We start from the raw sequence: 12624 nt of genomic DNA, 5'->3' as shown, positions 1-12624 counted from the left end.
TATAGTTTGACATAAATGAACTACAACAACAATATTAAGAAATGTATCAGCATAAGTAGAAGGGTAGGCTGAAGTATATTGCTAGCCAATGAGTGAGAGAAGCTAGTTTGAATTTCAGAGTTATCTGAAAGGGAGTTAGCAAGTGCTTCGAGCAAGCGGCCTTCTTGTTTTCCTTATTTTTGTCTGATTTTTATGTGATAAATTTTGCTTGTAGATTTTAGGGAAGGATTGAAGCCTGTATTGCTCTCCGATATAAAAATCCATTTTACATTTTAGCACTATAGCTAGTTGAAATGTGTTCAAAATTTCAACTTCAAAGATTTGTTCTTTGCAGACACAAGAATAAATTAAGGAAACCGTAAATATTAGGAGTTTATAAGCTAATTAGAGATTTGTATATGAATTATAGAAAGATATTTATTTAAAGATAGATGAAAATTAAAACTTTACAGAAAGTGTGCTACAATCGAGACACTCTAAAATGTTTGATAGATAGTTTGTATTCTAAGTGGCGAAATCAATTAATGTTGTAAACTAAGTCTGACATAATAAGAGAAAGATATTTAGGTTACCTCTAGCCAGTTGAACTGTCTGTTTACATTAAAGAGGGAGACATTTTAATGGGATAATTATTTTAGACAATTATCATAAAAATTTATTTTATTTACAAAATTTATTACGACATTTTTGTAATACCTTTTCTTTATAAAACAGTCTACAGCTAAGTCTTAAGCATTTTTTACTTGAACGGTTAAACTTAATCGTGTTTCTTTTTCAATTATTTTTATTTATCTTTTAATTCACAATGATAAATTCAACGTAAAATTTTCTAAGAGTTAAAAGGGGAAATGTAATAGTATTCATATAACTTACTCATTACTTTTAAAAGTGTATTAAGAACTTCTGGAAAGAAATAGCTGTTATTTGATTTTAGCGCATCTGAGATCAAGAACTTATCACGAAATAGTTTCGATTTTTCATTTCCTCTTATCTCTCGGGAAAACAAAATGGTGTCAGTGAGAATTTTTTTTCGATAAAAAAGGTTAAAGAATAATTTCAACGATTTATTTAGCCTTAGCAAATTGAAGAAACTCTTGAGAATAAGGTTTCAGAGAAAATAATTGGCAAAAGTATCCTTTTTTTTGTACACATAATTAAATTAATAGATTTAGTTTGTCAAAACGATCGCATATCAGTTTTTGTTTTGCTTAAGAAAGTAATGTTCAGAGAATAAAATAATCCATGAAACACTTTAATAACTTTTAACCTTGATGAAAGGATTTTCTCGAACGAACATACGATCTTAACTGGGTACTTGGGAAGACGCGTAGAGATAATGCCTAACCACGTGATTTAAATCAGACTTGATTGGATTGTAAGCAAAGTCATGCGCGTGCGTCGTACCTGATTGGCTTCTGGATTGACAAATGCCAAGATTTATCAGCAATGATGTCACTTGCAGGTATCCGATTGTTCGAGAAATTAACCTCAAACAATTAATTTCGGTGATAGGTTCGAGAGCATACCTTTTCTTCCATAAGATTTCGATTTTTGACCCTCAAAATACGGGGATCAAAATATGGGCCTCAAAATATACGAAATCAGACACAAAAACGTACTTTTTCTGAATAAACATGCCTTTTTTAAGATGGATTCAGATTTCTGACCAACAAAATATAGGGGGCAGCCGCAATATGAAAAATATGGCCCCAGTAGTTCGGTCAAGAGAGCACCCTAAAGTTTGGACCCCTTAATGTTAATTTTACTTTTAGTATACTTCGCTATATCTCGAGAACTTTTTAAGCGAATTAAACAAATATTTGCACATAGTTATAAAATTCGTTTATCTAAAGACAATTCCATGCAAAAAGTAGTTTTTAGTCAATATTTATTATTTTTTATAATTTTATTTCACAATGATCGGTAGTATATTATGAAAAAAAGAGTATAGTTTTACATGGCAAAATGCAAAATTTGAGAAAAATTTGTTGCATAGTTCCTGAGAAATTAAATTAAAGTCAGATATTTGAAATTCGATTTCTCAGGAACTATTCAACCAATTTCACTCAAACTTTTACTTTTGCTATGAAAAATCACACACTTTAAAATGATATAAAATACTGTATACCTTACAATTCAAAATTTTTTCGACCATTATTAAATAAAATAATAAGAAAATATTAACTATAAGTTAAAAAACAACTTATAGTTAATATTTTTTATTATGAATGAATTTTTTATTATGAATTATCATGAATTTTTAAAATTTTTTTTATCATGAATTTTATTATGAATACAATATGAAATTATCTTTGGATAAACAAATTTTATAGCTGCATGCGAAAACTTTTCAATTCGCACAAAAAGTTCTCGAGATCTAGCGAAATACACAGAAAGTAAAATTAACATTAGGGGCTCCATACTGTTTTTTTCTTCGTATTTTTTTGTGCGCACTGTACATTCAATGCTTAAAAAGATTTTTTTTTACCATTGAATTCCAACTCATCTCATAATTTTTTTTTATGATGGATATGATATCTCAAAAATATGTAAAATTTTAGCAATAAGGTAAACGTTTAATGCACGTTTTTTAAGCAACAAACATTTCGTTACAAGCACAATTTTTTCGAGATTTTTTAAACTTGATGCGAAACTAATTAGTAAAAAAGCTTTCAGGTACTCTAAATCAAAGCATTTCCGCAATAGCCCGTTGTGGACCAGGGAGTCATAGAGGTTTAGGTTCAATAATTTCGTGATCAACGGCATGATCGTGGCAATAGGGTCAGCACTACACACCGGCCATCTTTACTTCTCAGACAAGCTGGTATCTTTCGATCTGAAGCTGGTTGGACTTTAAGGGGTCACTGGAGATCGAATCCCAGTTCTTCACATAGATTGTTCAGTTCTTTATCCACTTATCCGCAGTGACTCAGGTACTTTAAAACAGTCCTCAAAAATTTCCCAACATTCAGCTAGTGTGGTATTCTCAAATAAAAGTAGTTTTAATTCAAAAAGTTTTAAAATAAATACAGATTTTGAACAGTTAATCACGTTTTTGGTGTATAAAGATAGATTCTTTGTGCTTTATAAACGACTTTAATTTAAACAAAAGTTTCATTGGTACTGTAAATAAAAAAAATCCCCATGTTTTTGTTTAAAAAAAGCAATTTATATAGAATTTGCAATAGTTCTATTTTATCTTCTGCTGCCATAAATGATACACGTATCAAAAGGACTTTTTTTTCGTGTAAATAGGCTGATAATGTAAAAGTGAACTAAGATTTTTTTTAACTTCTGATACTTTTCAATAGGAACATTACGCACGTACGCTACGTTACCCATTTAAAGACGAACATGACATTCCCTTTCAGCCAGACACTTGGATACATGAAACTTATGATCTTTGTTACTTGGAACGTCATACATTCTTTTTCTTTATGCAACATTTTCAAAGTTGTAAAATGCCTGTAGATAAATAGAATAAAAACAGAAAGTTTTACTCAGGTATTTCAAAAACACTTGTTGTTTTAATTTTGTTTTTAAAAAGACTATATGCAATAAAGTTTAATACTTTTTGCAAACATAATATATATAATTGGTTGAAAATATTATTTTTAGTTAAATGAATTGATTACATTCAAATTGTTAATAAACATAAATTTTTAACGATGAATAGGTTTTTCAGAATATGTATTGAAACAGTAATGTAAAAGCAAGGAAAGAAGCCAAACTTTTCTTACATTATCTCTATTAAGAACAAATAAGCAATCTCCACGTATTAAACTAATATATAAGTAGTTTTCTACGAAAAATTTCACGAAAATATAAAAAGTATAATAATTTTTTACTGAATTGGATAGAATTTTAAATCCTAATTTAAAGCTTTCTAAATTCCTATGTGAATCTCTAAACTATTACTAGCTTCAGAATAATTGTGTATTACATTTATAAGATATACATGTTTTAACCTAAACATTTTCCTTCATTTATTTAATTGTGATTTGCTTACTAAGTCTTACAGAAGTGGTTATGTCTATTTACCTGCTGTTAAAGAAAATAAAATCTTGAACTCTATTTTTTGTAGTAAAAATATTAAACTATTTTTCCCATTAAGTAAATAATTTCTACTGATCAGAAAATTTTATTTTCATGTTAGAATTAGAAAGTATAAATATGACAGAAAAATTATTGTCTTGTTATCTGTAATAATTTAGGCAGTAATCGAGACTCTATTTAATCTGGTGTCAAAATGTTAAAAGTTCTTTGATATTCTAAAGAGACATGATTAATCAGATTAAATTTGATCGAAAAATGTCACACTGTTTACAATGATTATAATAAATAATTAAAATGAATGCTATGCTTGTGATCATATTTCATGAATAACATTAGTTTAATCATATTTTGAAACTAATAGTTATCTAGAATCTGAAATTATTATCATTTAAACATTCAAGTTTCACAGGGCAACGGGGTTGCTTTTTCATTAATTTAAGGTATCGATATAGTTTCGACAACTTTTTTTAAGTGTTGATATAAAATTTCAACAAGCGTTTTATTAAATGTATAAACTTATAAGACTAGCAAAAAAGCACTATTATTTTTATTAAATGGCTAACTTTAGATAAAAATAAGACATATTTTTGCATATACATTAAGCAAAAAATTTCAATCACCTTAAACAAACCTTTAAAATATTTTATTTAGAGGGTTATTAACTATGTTTCAAACTATTATCTAAAAGGCAGGTGCATAAACTGAGTTAGGGAAAGCATATGTTACTGAATTAGGGATTAATGTATTTAAAAAACTAATTTTTAAAAACTTTCTCACTTTTTGCGATAAAAAGGCATGAAAAATGAAATTCAATTTTTTTATCTCATTCTGTGTGTTACAATACACTCATGAAAAATTATAGACAATGATTTTGAAAACGACATGAAAAATCATGCTTAAGGTGGCGTAAAATGTGAAAAAAAAAACGATTTTAAAATAAACCCGTTTACACGTAAAATTATTAGTTTATCTTCTGTCAGCCCCTTGCACAGAAACTGCTTAATAGCTTTGTAAATAAATGGAGCAAAAATGAAAGTAAAGTATTTTTAGAAAGCTAAGAGCACAGGAATTATAAATTTACTAGGATTCTTCGTCCCCTGCTCGCTGGCGCTCGCCAACCCACGGAACTGCTTTCGCAGTTCATTTCGGATTGCTTCGCAATCCAATGCTCGTTTTGCTCGCTCATTGGATACGTTCTTAACGTTTAGCTTTTGTATACTTTTTTGAATACTGAAGTTCCGAAAATTTTATTTTATCGAATTTAAAAACCATTTCAATATTATCTGGGCATTTGGCGATACAACACTTATAGAATTGAAGGATTTGTTACGTCAAGCTCTCAGGTATCATAATTTTGATCTAGTTGCGCTTCTATGTCATTTTGATTTATGTTGCTAAGTTAACTTTCAAAAAATTCTATGGCTGGCAACAGCATTTTTCTTTTTTAAGTTGTTCATTTTTATTTCTTTCAGAATTCGTTATTTTTTTAGCGAAATGTTTTTTAACCTAACAGAATTCTTTGCCGACTTTTCTCTGTATATATGAAGAAAATAAAGTAAATATTTAAGTGTTGTGAAAAGAATCTTATTTAGTTGTACAAAGTACTTCTTTAAAAATGAAAACTGTTGCCACCGGCGGAAAAAAAATACAGCCAAAATTTGGGAGCCACGTAAGAGAATTATATATATTAGATAATTAACTCAATTTCAAAAATTTTGTTCAAATTCATGCTTTTACACTGGTTAGATAACTTAATATAACTTTCATATTATTTATTACCTAAATATGGTTGCATAAGATTTCAAAACTAAAAATATAACTACGATACCCAACGAGTTATTCCTTTGCACTGAATAAAATTGCCCATTTTTCTACTTTAGTTCATGAAAGATATCCAATAAAAGGAAATAAATTTTGCACATTATATTTTGCACCATCAATTTTTATGTTTAAGCAAAAAATATATTCCAAATTATTATAAATAATATAACATCCTGAATTTTGTAGAAAAAATAACGAGAATATCAGGCTTACAAATTCCGATCTAACAAATGTGAAAATTAACTGTTGGTTCAATGTCTAATATTGTGCTTGGAGCGTATAGCATGTGAAAAATAAGAGTAAAGTATTAAATTAAAACATTTTAATGAGAATTTTCATTAAAATTAATTTGTTGATCTAATCTTATTAACAGTTAAATTTTCTTACAAAATTGCTTCACTTGTTTGGTAACTTCTCTTAAAAAAGTTGATGCGAAAACTGTCAAGCCCAGTTCAGATTAGGAAATGTTAGATGATCATAAAAATCCATTTCGATGAAGAATTTTGATGGAAGTTAAATAATATGAGAAGAAGATTTGCATATAAACTAGCTTTTATAAAATAACAATAACTTTTAGTGGCTTAAAAACAATGTAAAATAAATTTTAATTAAAGACATTAACGAAATCAAAAGTGTTGTGATTTAATTGGAGACCTATTAAGTGTTTAAACAAAGTTTGAATTTCGATAGACTTGCACTAAAAGTGTACAGAAATATTAAATAAGTATGAAGATCAGGAGGAAAGTAAGTCCATAAAAATGAAGAAAACATAATTACCTAAAAAAAACTGTTACAAAAGGAGATATTAATTATTCCAATATCTTAGCTATTTCTCAACATTCAGAAATGTAACTCCTGTTATCCCGTCGAATAAGCTGTTACAACTGTCCACAACGTTACTGTGCAATATTCAGTGTAGAGCTATTCAGTAGTAAAAATGGCATACCTTGTCATAGTGTTGTGTTTCGCCATGACAACATCGTCCCATGTGGAGCATTAAAAAAGAAAGATAGCAGAAGTGATGTTGTGAGGTGTTCGACTATCCAGTCTATCGCCCAGATCTTGCTCTCAATGACTTCCACCTGTTCTGACCTTTAGAATTTCTGTCTACGCATCACGTTCCCCAGAAATAAATAAATAAATAAATAAATAAATAAATAAATAAATAAATAAATAAATATATATATATATATATATATATATATATATATATATATATATATATATATATATATATATATATATATATATATATATATATATATATATATATATATATATATATATATATATATATATATATATATATATATATATATATATATATATATATATGGTGGAAGATCGTGTTATTCGTGTAAGAAAGTTCGTGTTTTACCCGGACATGACTGTCGGGAGGTAAATAATAAATAAAAAACAAAAATTAATTTATTCTTTTTCCAGTGTTAATTTTGCTTAATTTATTTCTATTGTGATTGATTTTGAATTTACTTCGCTTTCTCTCATAAATTTATTTCTAATTTATTGAAAGCTTCAACCTACAGCTTTAGCTCTATCTTATGTTCTTCATTCTATAACCTAAATTCCCATTAATGTAGTGCTTCTGTAACCTTCATAAAGACACCCGCATGATGTTACCTAAATATGTATCAATATCGTAGAAATGAAGTCTATTAATACACCTCTGGGGGAAGCTAAAGATTCCTCCTTCAGAATACTTACACAAATGATGCTTTGTCTTTCATTTTTCATAGTTATTAAGGAGAAAACAAATGTAAATGCTTGATATTTTACAGAGCAGAGCTTTATATTTTTGATTGTTACAAACAAAAAAAATCTAATGACTATTCGATAACAAGACTAGTTAGGTTCATACGCAGCTTTAAGCTTAGTCATTAACTCGGTTTTGAGAAGCTTTGGGACTTTAGTGCTTTCAGCTCATTTGAATTTCTGCATCGATGGACAAACGGAATAAATCACATTGTTTGGGAGATTTAATGGTCAGTTGCAGATTTATCAGTTTATCGCTTATGGTGGCATTCTGGAGCTGTTTATCCGCGTAAGTAGCTGTTTGATTAACCAAGAAAGTGAAAGAATGTTTGTTTATCTCTGCAGATATATTCTCATATAAAAAGGAAGGATAAAAAAGAATCTTTTATTCGCTTTAATGATTTTTTTATCACTGACTTGTTAAGCAATTAATTATTATATTATAAATTAAATTGATTCGATAGGAGCAAAGTACATGTCCAGGATTAGGTTACATAAATCTTATATGTGATTCAATTCAACATTGAATAAAAAAATTGCATATATATATATATATATATATATATATATATATATATATATATATATATATATATATATATATATATATATATATATATATATATATATATATATATATATATATATATATATATATATAGAATAAATAAATAAAAACAAGAAAACACGGAGAAAGTTAAGATAAACAATAAGAATTTTCTAAATAATTTTCTTTGTTAATCTATGCAATTTTTCCATGTGCAAATCCACTTCGGGCAAATCCATGGCTAAAATTATCTACTAAAATTTTTTCATTGTTAATTTTTCCATGCGCAAATCCATTTCGGGCAAATCCGTGTTAAAATTATCTATAAAAATTTTTTTTCTTTGATAATTTATATAATTTTTCCATGTGGCAATCCATTTCGTGCAAATCCGTGGCTAAAATTATTTGCGAAACAGGCAATTTATGTTTCTCTTTTCTATTTTATATTTTTTCTTAAATAAACATTTATTTTCTAAAACTATTTACGGTCAATTTTTAAAATTATCCAGTATAATATTACCTTGCGCACATCCATTTCGGGCCCATCCTTGGTAACTAACAAATCATTGCACAGAATAACAAATCACTTCAGCAGTGCAGTAAGAACGACACTTTAAAACCCTCTTGTTACACTCAATTTGCTCTTTTGTTTTCATATTTTGTAATCTGGCAATCTTTCTGCGAAAACATTTTTAAATCATTCTTGAAAAATTTCCCGTCCATGTAAGTGTATCTGATTTCGCTACTCGCTTTATAGTCCATTTTTTATACTGTTTTTTCTTTTTATTTTATTTTATTTTATTTTCTGTTTTTGCATGTTATTTTTACTTTTTGTGTCCTATTTTATTTGTTGTAAATTTCGAAAATTTTTTTTGAGTGCTCCTCACACTATTGTATTAATATATTTTGCTTTGGCTTTATTTATACAATATCAGAAAGCACTCTGTTTTGCGGATATAATCGTGTGGGCTGATGAAAAGATTATATCTTTTTTTTCCGTTTTTTTTAATAAAATTTCACCCCTTTTTTTTTCTTTTTTTTTTAAACTGTTGTTTGTTATTTTTTTACTTATTATTTCCCCCCTTTTTTCATATGTCTATAATTTTTCTTTGTTTTCTTCATTTTGAACTATATATATATATATATATATATATATATAAGTTCATAACGAAGAATAAATAAATACAAGAAAACACGAAGAAAGTTAAGAAAAACAATAAGTTTCATATATATATATATATATATATATATATATATATATACATAATAGAGGATTTCCCCAAGAGGGATGTTGAGGTTAGGCTCAGAGTAATCAAGCCATGAAAATTTGAGGAAGGCACACAAATGTGAGTTGTCCCAATTTAATTAGGGAATCTGTAAGGGAATTGGCTGAAGGAGTTTTCCCAATGTAATTGAACGTTAAAAGGGAAAATTAAGAGATATTTATTTGTTAAAAAACATGAAGTCATTTAGACTTGAGGAAATGGGAATGTTTGGAATTTTCTTAGTGAGTATATTTCCAGAAATTTTTTTTATCCATTGACTCCAAAAAATAAACTTTCAATTGAAATATTTAATACTAATGGATCTTTGAGAAAAAAGACTTTCTACGTCCTAAAATCTATAAGAGAAGTTATTTTCAGCTGTGATATTTAATATAGTTCAATTTTTTCACTTTAAAAAGTCTATCCAGCCTTTACTGCCGATGATCATTTCTGTTGTTCGTTGAAATAAGTAGGCCGGCAGTTACCGACCATCTAACTTGGGAAGTTTTTTTACGCTTATATATATATATATATATATATGGGTCATTCTCACAAAAACAGTCATTTTCATGTCCCCAGTATATTTTATGTTTGTTTTACAGCTTGCGAAAAAAAAATTCAGGGAAAGTGTCCTTCAGAATGCAAGCTAACAAAAGAATAAAAATAAAATTATCAATTTTTATTTTTTATTTATTTTAGGTAATTAAAATATACCAATATGTCATTCCCTCACTTGTCCCCATTGCTGATTTAAAAAAAGAAAAAAATTGTTTCTGAAATAAATATTTTTTTTTACAAATTCGTGTTTTTTATTTCAGAGTACAGAAATATAGAATTCAGACATACAATTTTAAATTTAATTTCTGATAAAAATATTAACACCGCACTTCTTTAAACTTCGTCCCCAGTGTTTCGCGTCATTCCCTCACAACAATGTTCTTATCACCTGCAATCTTCTTAGAATAAAAATATTTTAATAAAAACTTCAGAAGTTAACAACTGGCATCATAGAACAAAATTGCAGTATGTTTCCCTCTTCAACTTAAAGAAGCTTTGCTGTGGAATAAATTTGAATGAATAAAAAAAGGAAAAATTTTTTACATTTGTCATTCCCTCATGTCATTTTTTAGAGTAAAATAAAATACAACTTCATCGAGAAGGTGGATAATTATATGTTGCTTTCTTGTATGAATATAATTGTATGTGATTGACTTCAGAAATTAATTAGGCCTAACTGTTATTTTTAAATTTTATTGAATTCGTCATTCCCTCACTAGTGTATAAAATGAGGAAATGACGCTGAAGTGAGGGAATGATTCAAGATGAGTATATTATCAAATTTTTTTTTGTTCAATCGTGCCAGCCAATTTTATTTCCCAAATCTGTAAAAACTATTGAATATATAAGACTAAATTATAATAAATTTTAGATACACTTAGTATGTTATCATTTTCAAACTTTAGGTAGATGTAACTTAGATAAAAACATGTATTAAAATAAAATATCATTCCCTCAATATTAGTGTCATTCCCTCACTTTTTAAATAGTGAAAATAATTAATTTACTTATTAATTAATTTGAAAAATAAATTAAAAAATAAATTAATTAATTTATTAAATTAATTAATTAATTATTAATTATTATAAATTAATTAATTACAAATTAATTATTTAGAAAATTAATTAATTTAAATATTAAGTATAATTTATAGGATATATACTTTCTTTATAATGCCATTACATATTTCCAGAGCTTTTTATTCACTTTACTTTTTTGGGATTTTATGAACTGAAAAATGACAGTTTTCGTGAGAATGACCCATATATATATTTTTGCTGGTAGCTTTAATGAAATTTATCTTAAATTGAACTCGACACGTGTGAGTCCCTCTGTGTTCCCTCCGTTCCAATTTTTTTTTTACATATTTCAAAACTTTTTTTTAATATTAAGTTCAAGCCTTAGAATTTGTTACACAGAGAAAAAGAAATTTCCGGTAGAATAATTGTACTGTATGGTAAAAAAATATATTTCCGGCAATGAAACCAAAATATATGATAATTATAAACCATTCAATTGGTTATTGTTTTGTTCATATGGAAGCTGTTTACTGGCACTGAAGTAAACTAGCAACTGAAAAGAAAATCTAACCGAATAAATAGATTTTAAGCCATGCTCTAAGAAATTATGATAAAATTACCACATTTTGGCACATTTACAAAATTTTATTACAGATTACAATGCCAAATTTTATGAATAATTTAACTAAAATCATTTCCAAAGCACTTTGGTAGAAGCTTCTGAAAGTTATTGTGTTCTCTTAGAGCCAGAAACGCAGGAAATTTAGCTATATTGCGGAAGTTTTGACCATATTGTTTATCTCAGTGTAGAACAATTATTATTACAATATTTCACAATTATTATTTTGTAAAATGTTCTTAGCAAGAGTGAATTTTAACAACACTATATATGTGTCTCATTTGTAGCGTCATGTAAAAAAAATGAAATTTGCCTTTTTACTGACTCTAAAATCTTTGAACGTTAAACCGCTTTCCTTTGGCAAACATATTGTTATGAAACTACAAGAATTTTAAAGCAACGGAAACTCTTAAACTTTTGGTAAAATTGGAAATTTGTGCATTGAAATATTTATGGTATTTTTTACTGATTTTTAAACTGTTTGCCCTGCATGACTAATTGGAGAATGTTTTAATCATCTTACTACTCAAACAGATTTGATTTTTTTGGTTTAATACCTGACCATGATTAAGCTGACCATGATAAGATGATAATAAACTCTTTTATTTTATACTGTATTTTTTAATCAATTAAGTTATCCGATGCATAGAATTGAACTTAAAACTTCTGTTAAATTTCATACATAAAGCAAATGAAGATATTAGTATATTTAATTAAATGATGTGTTTTCTAAGAGAATTTTTCACAAAATTGTTTCGTCAAGAAATAAAGAAAATTTCATGCATTATGTGTATTCTTTTTCTAATGTATTTCAGGTGAATAAAATGAAATTATTATTCTATAACATTTCATAAGGCTTCGCAGTTTTCAAACTTTGTTGAATTATTCTCAGAATAGTGAACAAATTTTTTTTTCCTTACCTTAAAATTGAATGAAGTTTTCTATTTATATCTTTTAGATAAGTTTTAT

This window comes from Parasteatoda tepidariorum, chromosome 6 (genome assembly GCF_982258835.1).
Source record: "Parasteatoda tepidariorum strain Cologne lab strain chromosome 6, Ptep-v5.0, whole genome shotgun sequence".
In the NCBI taxonomy this organism is placed as follows: Eukaryota; Metazoa; Arthropoda; class Arachnida; order Araneae; family Theridiidae; genus Parasteatoda; species Parasteatoda tepidariorum.
Note: the sequence above shows the minus strand (reverse complement) of the source record.